At 53.0% G+C, this 11164-nt stretch overlaps 1 pseudogene; it reads right to left on the bottom strand.

Annotated features, from left to right (window-relative positions):
* Window positions 1–2270: 2270 nt before the first annotated feature.
* Window positions 2271–2351, bottom strand: LOC130026766 (uncharacterized; annotated as a pseudogene).
* Window positions 2352–11164: the final 8813 nt, after the last annotated feature.

The raw sequence follows: 11164 nt of genomic DNA, 5'->3' as shown, positions 1-11164 counted from the left end.
ATCAGAGCAACCAGTTCTAGACACTCTTTGGGGGCTGGTTCGGCACTGATGATTTGAGGAGAAGAGAGAGGAAGGAGGCATGCTGGGTCACTCTCTGACAGTCACTGTCCTATTTCCAAGCTTGTTTCAATAAATGGATCCATCCCAGGCCGTGTGGGTATGTGTCTTGGGCGAGGTGTGTCCTGCCAGCAGTTGGCAGTTGCTTCTAGATTGTGGGTGGCCCTTGCCATGCAATTCACCATGTCTAGAGCCTGGCATCTGCATGCCCCTGAGTACGATGTCAATGACCCCAGGAGAGTACCTCTAATATTTGGAGTGGTAACATTCAAAATATGGTGGTGGGAAGGTACGATGGTGGTGGAATTGGTGTTTGCATATTAAATGTAATAAATTATTGTAAACAACTTTATAAAAACAAAATAAAAATTTGCAAAAAAGTCAGCAAAATATAAAGCTTGAAAAGAGAACAGAAAAATCAAAGATACACCAATCTAATGCTTTTTTTTTTTTAAAAAAAAAAGCAATGGCGTCTAAGCTACTAAGTTAGCCCACAGAATGGGAAAAATTATTTACCCAATACCTAGCTGATGAAAGGCTAATATCCAAGTTATATAGCACATTGGTAGAACTTTAGAAAAAAAATATCTCCCAACCCCATCAAACAAATGCAGAGAGGAATACTGAACAGAAACTTCCTCGAAGAAGAAATTCAAGGGCTGGAGCGATAGTACAGTGGTAGGTTGTTGCTTTGCACGTGGCTGACCTGGGTTTGATCCCCGCCATCCTACGGGCTACACGCGCCTTGGAACCCCAAGTGTTCTGTGAGAAACAGAAGGCAGTGTCCTTCCTAAAGACACCCCATGCACACCCCATCCTCCCTCTCACCTAGAGGTGGAAATCACACCCAGATCCAAGACAGACCTGAGCCAACAACCCGTCAAAGACAAATTGTGTTGGCAGAAGATCAGACAGACTGTGATGCCCGTGAGGTAAGGAGGCTGCAGACACCCAGCGCAGGGCACGAAGTAGCCTGCCTGAAAGTGATGTGTTTTCCCCAAGAGTCAGAAATGGTTCAACAGAATTCTTACTCACCTGTAATTCCGTCTTTGGGCTGGAGCGATAGCACAGCGGGTAGGGCGTTCGCCTTACAAGCGGCCAGCATGGCCAACCCGAGTTCGATTCCTCCGCCCCTCTCGGAGAGCCCGGCAAGCTACCGAGAGTATTCGATATGCCAGACACAGTAACAACAAAGTCTCCAATGGAGACGTTACTGGGCCCGCTGGAGCAAATCGACGATCAACGGGAGGGCCTTTTACCTTTTACCTACCCTGTCAAAATCATATATATCTACCCCAACCTTGTCTTTCTTCCCTCTTCCTTCCCGCCCTTCTCCTCTCCCCCTCCTCCTTCCTGCCCCCTCCCTTCTCCCCTCCTCTGCCCCTTCCCATTGAGGAATGGGCTATGGGGCTATGAGGCTATGGGGCTACACAAAGCAATTGCTGACGTGCCCCCATGGCAGGGATGCTGCGTACTAGGAGTGGCGAGATGACCCAAACAGAACAACATTGAGACTCGTACTCTGCATGTAAAGAAGTTACACAGTCTCCAAGGAGGCTCAGATAGAGCAGAGAGCACCAAATAAAGGGTGTTGGGAGGATCCTCCCAGGGTGGGAGATGCATGCTGAAAGTAGACTATAGACCATACATGACAACCACTCAGTGCCTCGATTGCGAACCACAGCACCCAGTTGGAGAGAGAGAGAACAAGGGGGGATGCACTGCCAAAGAGGCAGGGTGGGAAGGGGGTTGGGGGGGTAGGAGGGATGCTGGGACCCGTGGTGGTGGAGGATGGGTGCTGGTAGAGGAATGGGTACTTGATCATTGTGTGACTGAAACCCAAGCACAAAAATTTATAAGTCTACAATCGTACCTCATGGTGTTTCACCAATAAAAAAAATTTTTCATTTTTCATTTCATCATCCTGTTATTCGTCGATTGCCTCGAGCAGGCCCCAGTAACGTCTCTTTCATCCTAGCCCTGAGATTATATTCAAGGCTATTTAGGAGTATGAGACCCATCATTGTTACTTGTATTTGGCATATTTGGTACGCCACGGGGAGTTTGCCAGACTCTGCCCTGTGGGCAGGCTACAATCGATAAAATAATAATAAAAAGAAAATTCTTGGATTGAAACAAAAAGGTACACAGCCTCCAACACATCCATATGTGCAGGAACAAACTAAAAACATAAAATAATATCCCAATCAAAAAATAAATCCAAAGAAATAAATTTCAATTTTTAATATGAACAGATACTACACTTGATCTTAGCCAAAAGGCCGAGAAGCTCTGGGGGCTAGAGCGATAGCACAGCGGTAGGGCGTTCGCCTTACAAGCGGCCAACATGGCCGACCCGAGTTCGATTCCTCCGCCCCTCTCGGAGAGCCCGGCAAGCTACCGAGAGTATTCGATATGCCAGACACAGTAACAACAAAGTCTCCAATGGAGACGTTACTGGGCCCGCTTGAACAAATCGACGATCAACGGGAGGGCCTTTACCTTTTACCTTTACCTTTTAATATGAAAATTAAGAGATCGTGGGGTCTCACCATATTTCGCGCTTGTCCCTATCCCTCCCCAAGCGCGCCCCCCCCCCCCCCTCCAGTCTTTCCAGAGGGATTCAGGGCTTCATTCTTATGGTCTTTATCCGGATGCCACTCAGGTTGGAAACTGCTCCTGAACTGTTCAGTGGTTCTGAGCAAGAGATTTAGTCCACTGCTTCTTGCAAGTCAGAGGATGGGGTCCCATCCGATAAGCAGAAAGGCTGGGGTCGCGAAAGTTAGGGTGGGTTTTCACATCAAAATCTAGAGTCGCAAAAGTTAGATGTGGGTTTTCACATCATAATCCCAGGGACTGTGCCATCTGGGCAATTGGTAGCCACTGGGGCCCTTTGTTACTCATCAGTGTCACCCCTGAATGGGGACCTGGAGGTAGATAGTTTGTTTACCTCTGTGGCACAGCGAGAGATCAGAGCCCCCTGCCTCAGAGACAGGTATGCCCAGACCTCTGCCAATGGCCCTACCCTGGGTCAGGGCACCTAGAGCCTGGTGCCCTTTCTCAGGCACTAAGAGGATCAACCTCTATGCCTCTAGAGCCCTACTGCTGATTTGAAAGGGTTTTTTTGGGTTATTTGTTTTTCTTTTTTTCACTTCTAAATGCTCATTCTTCCAGGAGGTCTGGTGCTCAGCCTCCACCAAGAGCTGCAGCAGAGCCTCTGAGGCTCTCTTTCAGTCCTCTTAGGCTTCTGACACTAGGACCTTATCATCTACAGACTGCAGGATGGTCCATTCCAGGGCTCCAACGAGGATTTTCTTAAGTACAGAGCCAGGGTCTTCCTGAAGAAGGTGGCCGAGTTTTTGAATCCTTGGGCAACGGGTCCACAGTGACTGAGGTTTCCTCCTGTTTCTGGATCCTTTGGTCCAAAGGCAAACAGGGGTCTGCTTCCTGGAACAATTTGCAAAGGGAGAAACACATCTTTTGAGGTTCAGGCCAGTCAATCATTCGGCACTAGAGGAAAACAGACTCAAGAGAGTGGAAGGGCTGGGTACCACAAGGTGACCAGCAGGACCGACCACACTTACTCTGCGCAGGTCATGACTTCTCAACTGAGGCCAATGGGTTGCTCCCAGTTGAGCTGCATCCCACCAATATTCCTGCCTCCCAGACCTGCACAGTATCTTTCCCTATCCCTAGCCACACCTCACGAGTTACCTGACATTGAGGCTGTCTCTGGAGGCTCACTCCTAGCATGAGTTTACCAGCAGAGGGGCATGATACTGCCATTAGAGAGCGCCTGGAGAGGGTATTTTCCAAAGTGGGAATACACAGTGACAAAGTGGACATTTATTTGCGCTTCTAGCTCTGTCTGGAGATCTAATGCCAATAAGATACTAAAGTGAGGAACAGAGAGAACCTTGTTTTCCATATGGAACCCCCAGCATCTGCTGAGACCATAGATTCTCGTGTCCAGCAAAAGCAGGGAAGGGCTGCACCTCCGATACCTTCAACGAGCTCTGCTTCCTATGTTGCCCTGTCTTGGGGGTCATGGGGCGACCGTTTCCACGAGGCTTTTCTTAGGAGTGTAGGTACAAAGTTACCCTGCCCTCCCTGCCTGCCTGGGGACTCCCTGTGACTCTGTCAGACTGTCCAAGTGGTCCTGATGTCAGTAGACATTTCTGGAAGCTACCCAACTTTGAATGTCTGCCACTCCCATTCATAGAGGGTCACAACTTGTCTGGTGTCATATTGGCACTTTGTTCTCTCCTGCAGCATGTCATGGCCCTCTGGGGCAATGATCTGGGGCCTTCCTTCTGCCCCTCCGCATCCTCCACCCCTGACCCCTGCTCCTGCTCTGGCTCCCCTCTTACTCCCCGCCCCTTGTCTGCCCTGCCAGTTCTCGCCTTCGCTAGACCAAGGGCACACTGGAGGTGCTGGGGCCTGGCCTTAACCACTCCACTGGGGTAGTGCTGTCTCCACTGGAGGTGCTGGGGCCTGGCCTTAACCACTCCACTGGGGTAGTGCTGTCTCCACTGGAGGTGCTGGGGCCTGGCCTTAACCACTCCAGTGGGGTAGTGCTGTCTCCACTGGAGGTGCTGGGGCCTGGCCTTAACCAATCCACTGGGGTAGTGCTGTCTCCACTGGACGACTGGCAGTGCCATCCAGCTGCCATGCTCTCTGCCAACTCCTCCTGTGCACCAGGTGCCACTGCTTGGGTGTTGCTCTTTTTCCTTTTGGTCTTGCCTTGCTTCTCCCCTGCTTGGTAGTGAGTTTTGTTGTTTCACAAATGAGAATTGCAGCACTAATATAACTTTGAGTTTTGAACGACTATGAACACATACGTACTTTGCCAAAATTTCTGCCTAAAGCTAACTAAAAATCAAGAAGCTGGGACTGGAGTGATAGCACAGTGAGTAGGGTGTTTGCCTTGCACACGGCTGACCTGGATTTGATTCCCAGAATCCCATATGGTTTTCTGAGTACCACCAGGAGTAATTCCTGAGTGCATGAGCCAGGAGTAAGACCTGTGCATCGCTGGGTGTGACCCATAAAGGAAAAAAAGGCACATTTTGGCAAGTGGGAGAACATGATGAGATAATAGTGCTAATGGAATGAATAGTTCCAAAGTCTGAACACCGCACAAGGCGAGAGATCAGTTTTACAGCAGATCTGATGGGCGTCGGGGTATTAGCAAGCAGCTGACAGGAGAGTATGGAACAAGAAATGACCAAGGTTTCTTGGTGCAGAGAAGGATCTGGAGCATATCAATAACGTAGGAAAATTTGGGAGATTTTCCCTGGTTTCTAAGTTGAACAGTGTGACAGACCACCTCTGGGCCATCCCGAGTGATTTCCGTGCCTGTCTTCGTCTCTCCCAGACCCTGTGCCTCATGGCAGCTCCTGCTCTGTCTGAAGTTAGCCTGCGGGAAATGTGGGCAGAGGTCCCCTCTCCTCTTCAGCAGGGCTCAGGAGATCCTAGTATCAGGACTTGAACAGGGCTGGGCCGCATCATGGCAAGCACCTTCACCCCAGCAATATCCCTGGGGCACATTCTTGAAAAGTCTGAAAGTGCTCGGGAGTGGAAGCCTCGGGTTCCACGGGGCTGTCTCCCTGGGCACTGTGCCGTACAGAAGGGGGAGTGAGGCGTCTTTAAGGGAGCCCAACTCTACAGGAAGGAGAGTTAGGTGGGAAGCAGCTGAAAGAAAAGTACTGCTTGCAGCAGGGCATTAGTCCAGCAGATAAAGTGATCGTCTTGCACACTGCTGACGTTGGATCAATGGGCCCCCCTAGTTCCACTAGGTGTGGTCCCTGACCTAAGTCAGGCGTAAAGCCTGAGCATGTCTGGGTGTGGTGCCAACACCCAAAGAAAAGTGCTGCAAGCAGACAGGGCCGATCTTTTCCCAGTGCCCTAAGGAAGGATTCCTCAAATTCTTAGAGGCCATTAGAGAGCTTTCCCTGTTAGGTGGAAGGGGTGAGGTCGGGGAAGGGGGTGACAGCACTGGCCCTCCACTTGTGACTCTGTCTGAGCAGTGACAGTCCACTTGGACAGTCCACAGTGGCCTTACTCAGGCCAGGACTTGGCTGCTGCTTTGACACAAAGGTGTCCTGAAATTGTGAATGTCAGGGTCCTTAGGAGGGAGAAGCCCCCAATGAGGGTCTGGAGGCAGGATACCCGGGGGGAGGAGGGGGCAGAACCAGGCTGACTCTGCCCCCGAGCCCTCCACATCCCTTGGTTGGCTGAGAGCCTGGAGCTGCCCCTCAGTCTATCCAGTTTCAGTCAATCTAAGGGCACTGAAGTGAAGGCAAACACAGTGGAGATCATAAAGCCTGAGGAGCTGGAGGTGGTAACAGTCAAGAAGGACAAGCTGGCGGTGTGGGGAGGACTGTGCATCTGGAGGCAGAAATGTCCCCCAACACTGGGCACTGGGGATGTGGGGGGCAGATATCTCCCCTGCTAATAGACACTAGTGGTCTGGGAGGCAAATAAAGGCCCTAAGCAGTAGGCACCAGTAACATGGGGTGCAGAGGTTTCCTGTAACAATAGACAGCAGGGTTCCGGGAACAGAAATGTTCACAATAACTTGGCAGCAGGTATGAGCAAAGCTGAAATTTCCTCCAGAAAAAAAAAAACTAGGGATTTTGGGGAAATTGTTTTCCAATACTAGACACAAGAGCTCTGGGGGGTGAAATGTCCCACAACAGAGAACAGAGCTCAGGTAGGAGACATGTCCTCCAACACTTCACAATTAGAAGTCCCCAGAGCAGAAATACTCACCCCCATAGAAACAGTCCAAAGAGTAGCAATAAGAAATGAACACCTCCCCACACCTCACCTTAGACGATACCCCAGGAGAGAGGAGTGGAGAATGCCTCTCACCCCTGCTTTAGTACCTAAATGTTGAGATATTTCTGGTTTGTGGGCTGCCCTTGCATGGTCCAGGGCATTTTCCACTTTTTGAGTTAAAATTCGGTCCAGAAGGCAAGAAAGAAGTCTCAGGAGACTCAGAACAGGCTTGGGATGCATGAGGTCAAGAACGTTCCCTGGCACCACAGGGTCTCCTGATCACAAAGCCTGGAGCAAATAGAGGTCCCCACAAACCCCAAACCTCTCAGGTATGTACACAGGCCATGAGGGTCAATGAAGCAGTACTTGGAAGGGTCTCAGTGCTTAGAGGAAACACTCATTCAGAGCATCCGATTTTCAAAACGGCACTTGGGTACAACCATCTACCCCTCCTTGGCCGAGGGAAAACGAGGCAACACTGAAACCTTCGGATCATGGGCTACAGACCAAGCAAAAGTCTGAGCCGAGAGCTCCCCCTCCTCCAGTGCACTGTTTCTATTCTGGGAAAGGAAGTCCTGAAAAGGATGGAGGCTGGAACAGTCAGCAACTGAGTTCTAGGCACTACCTGGGACAGTTTAGGGGATCATGAATTGGTGGCAGAGGAGAGAGAGGGGAGAGGGCTGAATCAGTCTCCCTGACAGCCACTGTCCTGTTTCCAAGATTGTTTCTACAAATGGATGCATCCCAGCCTGTGTGGGTGTGTGGCATTGGGTGGGTGGGTCCTGCCAGGGAACGGCTCATGCTTCTTGATGAAGCATGAGCTGTCCTGCGGGGGTCTCCCCATGGATCAGAACCTGACATGACATGCCCATGCCCATGGTGCCTGTTCCGTCTACACCCCCTCTGCAGTGCCCACCGGGAAGAGCCCCCACCTTGCCCCCAATGCTTCATGGGTGCCAGGCCCCCTAGTGGCCAGATAATGCCTTTGGTAAAGGACCTGCAAACCTCCAGGTATTTCCCAAACCTCTCAAGGACTGGATGGACTTTCTCTGCCCAGAGCCTCACCCCAGTGTGGAACACTTCACTGCTCACAGGCTCCCCAGACAGCATAAGCCCACAGTGACCCTGTGCCCCACCATCAGAGATGGATTTGATTCTCAGCCCAGCGAAAGTGAGAGGGGGAGATGTCAGAGCTACAGGAGACAGCCGCAGACCACTGGGGACAGAATGTGCTCAGTGCAGGGAGGACAGGGGCATTCGGGGGAGCCATAGTGGGCACGGGCGATATGGGGGAGTTGGGGTTCCTTTCAGGCTGCAGGACTCGTGAGGGCAGGGTGGCCAGGCTGAGTGGCCCTAGTTGGGAGTGTGTGTATTGAGAGGTATTTCCAGAACAGGCCGGGAGCAACACCAGAGAAGTGTCCAGCTTCCCCAAGGCCAAGACTGGTGTCCAGCTCCCAGTACGATGGACTGAGCCTCAGAGAAAGGGGCAGAGCTGGGGTGGGGAGGTTCTATGGGGTCATTAAGAGCCCTCCAGGACTCAGAAAGGGAAGTCTCTGAGCAACAGGGGGAATTGGTCAGGGACTGACTGGGTCTGGCGGGTCATGGCCCCAGAAACTGGTTGCTGCCAGTCTGGGAGGAAGCAGTGAGAGGACAGAGAGAACGTGGACACAGGATAAGGCGGGAAAAAGAACTCTGCATGCTTCAGGAGAGGAGAGGGCCCGGGCAGGGGGCAGGGGCTCCAAGGAGACAAAGGAGAGGGGCAGGGAGTGAGGGGCAGTTGGGACAGCAACCAGGACAGCCCCTCTGCCTGGCTCGCTGGGCTCCCACAGCAGGAGCCAGGCCACACCTAGGGGTGCTCAGTGGCTAATCCTGGCAGCTGCAGCCCAGCCTGGGCATGGGGGGACGTGATCTCTGGGAATGAGAAAGTCGTGGACTGAGCTACGGGAGACCGAAAGGGTCAGTGCTCCTGGCCCACCGTGGGGCCCACAGAGTTCCAAGCCACCATCGTCGGTAGGGGGCAGTGCCCGAGGGTCCGGGTGGGGGTGGGGAGGCCCTTCACGCCCACCAGGGCAGAGGCTGGTGCAGCCTTCATTGTGAGGTTGCCCCTGGGAGCTCTAGATTTCTCCCTGGCCAATGGGGTTGCAGCCCCGAGGCCACGCCCCCTTCCCTGCCTATAAAAAAGCTCGTGGCCCCGCCCCTCGGGGACCCTCTCTCAAGGATGCTTGAGGGAAAAGTGGCCCCATCACACCTTCCCCCTGTTGACCCTTCGAGGGGTCATCTAGGGGTCACCTCCAGATGTTGACCCTTCTACGGGTCATCTACGGGTCACCTGTAGGGGTCATCTCTAGGGGATCGTTGGATCGTTGGAAATTCGCAGAGCGCAACGGACGGTAAGAAAAGGCCTTGCGTTGGCCCTGCACTGGTCAGTGTATGGCCCCAAGGCCACAGGATCAAGCCCGGGCCCATTTCCAGCAAGTCTTCCGGCAGTTTTGTCCCCAGCAGCCTCTGTCCTGGTCAGGGTCTCCCGGGACTCTGGGATGGGAGTCCCCAGAAAGCCCCTCTCCAGGACCTGAACGTTGCTGTCCCCAGAATAGGACCTCCTGGGCTCCTGCTGTCTAAGACCTGGGTGGCTGGACACTGGCTCCCCAGCTCAGGAAACAATGGGGGTGGGAGCTCAGGGAAATGCTGAGGAGCTGCCTGAGTGGCCCTGGGGAGTCAAAGCAGGGTCCCCGGGTACACAGACCCCTCACCACAGACCCTCCTGTCAAAAACCTCCTACCGTGCCACCACACCCTTCCCGTCTAATTTAGGACAGAAAGAGATGGAAGAACAGAATTTTAAAACATCAGATATATCTTGTAAAGGCGGAGAGTCACATGGCAGCGCCTCATCCGTTTTGGGGTGAATGATTTGGGCTGGTGCTTGGCACCAGGAGTTTGAAGCCTGTGATGTCTGAGGAGGGCAAGGCAGGGTGAATCACTCAGAGTGTCCTGAGGCCACGGCCACATCCCTGCCTATAGAAATGCTCGTGGCCCCGCCCCTCGGGACACCCTCTCTCAAGGAGATTTAAGGGAGAAGTGGCCCCAATGCACCTTCTGCATGTTGACCCTTTCCCTAGGGGATCATTGGAAATTGGCAGAGCATGAAAAGATGGGAAGAAAAAGTGCCAGGTCGGTGCTAACCCGCCAACCCTGGGCCATGCGCTGGTTCTGCACTGGTCAGTGTGTGGCCAGGAGGCCCAGGATAAAGCCTCCGGCCATTACCAGCCAAGTTTTCAGGCAGTCTTGTCCTCCAGCAACTTCTGTCCTTCCCAGTGTCTCCCGGGACTCTGGGATGGGAGTCCCCAGAGACCCTCTCTCCCGGCCCTGTTTCCTCCTGCCACCAGAATAGGATTTCCTGGGCTCCCGCTGACCAAAGACCTGGGTGGCTGGACACTGGCCCACCCAACTCAGGAAACAATGGGGGTGGGAGCTCAGGGCATCACTGAGGAGCTGGGGAGTCAAAGCAGGGTCCCCGACTCCCAGAAACCTCACCACAGACCCTCCTGGCAGTGGGTTTAACTGTGCAAAAACACCCTTCCCCTCTTGCTTGGGACAGAAAGAGCTGAAAGAACAGAATTTTAAAACATCAAGTATATCTGATAAAGGCAGAAGTTTGCAATGCAGAGCGTCGTCCTTAAGGGTTGAGTGATTCGGGCTGGTGCACAGCACCAGGAGCTTGAAGTCTGTGATGTCCGAGGAGGGCAAGTCGGGGAGGACTGACTTCGAGTTTCCAGGGAGGGGCCCTGTGAATGGGGCATTGTGACACGGGAGACAGGCTGGGAGCAGGAGCTGGGCGAGTCTCCCTGTCCCTCCACACCTGTGTCCTGCTCTGAGGGCAGCCAGAGGAAATGGGGTCAGCTGTCCACTCCCCAGAATGTTAAGACCCTGAAAATGCAGAGAGCTCTAGGGCCTGGACATAGAACGTTTGTTTCTCGTTGTCCCTCGTGTCCCTGCCAGCACTGCCAGGAGGGCTCCAGTGGGTCCAAAGCAGGAAAGAATCTACTTAGTAAGGGGCGCGGAGCAGCAGATGGCGGTGAGAAATGAGCAGCCCCCGAGATGAGCAGGAGGAACCAAGATTCGGGGCGGTGGACCATGAAGTTTGGGTTGGGTTGAAGGTCTGGGGTCCTTGACTGTCTGCTTCCTCTCAGGTTTACCGGCCTTTGGGTGCCCCCGAAACAGCCACATCGTTGAAAACATTTTGAAGGACAGGTGGAGGCAGGAGGTTCCAGGAACAACGGGTGAACCCAGAGAACAACTGCGGATGCGAGTGGGGGCCGAGGGGA

This window comes from Sorex fumeus, unplaced genomic scaffold (assembly GCF_029834395.1).
Source record: "Sorex fumeus unplaced genomic scaffold, SorFum_2.1 ptg000034l, whole genome shotgun sequence".
Taxonomy (NCBI): Eukaryota; Metazoa; Chordata; class Mammalia; order Eulipotyphla; family Soricidae; genus Sorex; species Sorex fumeus.
This window is presented reverse-complemented; position numbering and strand designations above follow the sequence as displayed.